The sequence below is a fragment of the Triturus cristatus genome, chromosome 3_2 (genome assembly GCF_964204655.1).
Source record: "Triturus cristatus chromosome 3_2, aTriCri1.1, whole genome shotgun sequence".
Classification (NCBI taxonomy): Eukaryota; Metazoa; Chordata; class Amphibia; order Caudata; family Salamandridae; genus Triturus; species Triturus cristatus.
In genome coordinates this window covers 1,056,269,044-1,056,270,712 of record NC_140584.1, presented here as the reverse complement: position 1 = coordinate 1,056,270,712, position 1,669 = coordinate 1,056,269,044, and positions in this window count along the sequence as shown.

Genomic DNA, 1,669 nt, shown 5'->3' with positions numbered 1-1,669 from the left:
CTAAAGTGCAGTCGTGAAATATGTAGATTGTGTGCATTTTCCTTATCACTTCCAGTGTAGTGAATGAGTTTTGGTAAACTCCTAGGAATACTGGTGCTTGTCTAGAATCACACTGTGAGTCTGTGTGCATTTGGGAACCACTGTGAGAGAAGTGTTTGGTAACATTGGGTATTTGCTGAGAGAAAACTGTTTTAAAACCTGTCATGTTGTCAAGTTTTAGTAGCATTAGAAGCCAGTCTTTGCTTATGTGTTGATTAAATGAGTCAGGCATTGACACTAAAGAGCAGTCGTGAAATATGTAGATTGTGTGCAGTTCCCTTATCACTTCCAGTGTAGTGAATGAGTTTTGGTAAGCTGCTAGGGATAGTGTTGTCTAGAATCACACTGTGAGTCTGTGTGTATTTGGGAACCACTGTGAGAGAAGTGTTTGGTAACATCGTGTAATTGCTGACAGATAAGTGTTGTAAAACATGTCATGTTGTCAAGTTTTAGTAGCATTAGAAGACAGTTATGGCTTATGCTTTCATTATATGAGTCAGGCATTGACAGTAAATTGCAGTTGTGAAATATGTAGATTGTGTGCAGTTCCCTTGCCACTTGCACTGTAGTGAATGAGTTTTGGTAAACTCATAGGGATAGTGGTGCTTGTCTAGAATCACACTGTGAGTTAGTGTGTATTTGGGATCACTGTGAGAGAAGCATTTGGTAACATCATGTATTTGCTGACAGATAACTGTTTTAAAACCTGTAATGTTGTGAAGTTTTAGTAGGATTAGAATCCAGTCTTTGCTTATGCGTTGATTAAATGAGTCATGCTTTGACACTGATGTGGTGTACTTAAATATGTAAATTGTGTGCAGTACCATTAACTCTTCCAGAGTAGTGAATGAGTTTTGGTAAAGTCCTAGGATAGTGTTGCTTGTCTAAAATCACACTGTGAGTCTGTGTGCATTTGGGTAAGGATTGTGAGAGAAGCATTTGGTAACATTGTGTATTTGCTGACAGATAACTGTTTTAAAACCTGTCATGTTGTCAAGTTTTAGTAGCATTAGAAGCCAGTCTTTGCTTATGTGTTGATTAAATGAGTCAGGCATTGACACTAAAGAGCAGTCGTGAATATGTAGATTGTGTGCAGTTCCCTTATCACTTCCAGTGTAGTGAATGAGTTTTGGTAAACTCCGAGGGATACTGGTGCTTGTCTAGAATCACATTGTGAGTCTTTGTGCATTTGGGAACCACTGTGAAAGAAGCGTTTGGTAACATCGTGTATTTGCTGACAGAAAACTGTTTTAAAACTTGTTATGTTGTCAAGTTTTAGTAGCATTAGAAGCCAGGCTTTGCTTATGTGTTGATTAAAGAGTCAGGCATTGACACTAAAGTGCAGTCGTGAAATATGTAGATTGTGTGCATTTTCCTTATCACTTCCAGTGTAGTGAATGAGTTTTGGTAAACTCCTAGGAATACTGGTGCTTGTCTAGAATCACACTGTGAGTCTGTGTGCATTTGGGAACCACTGTGAGAGAAGCGTTTGGTAACATTGGGTATTTGCTGAGAGAAAACTGTTTTAAAACCTGTCATGTTGTCAAGTGTTAGTAGCATTAGAAGCCAGTCTTTGCTTATGTGTTGATTAAATGAGTCAGGCATTGACACTAAAGAGCAGTCGTGAAAT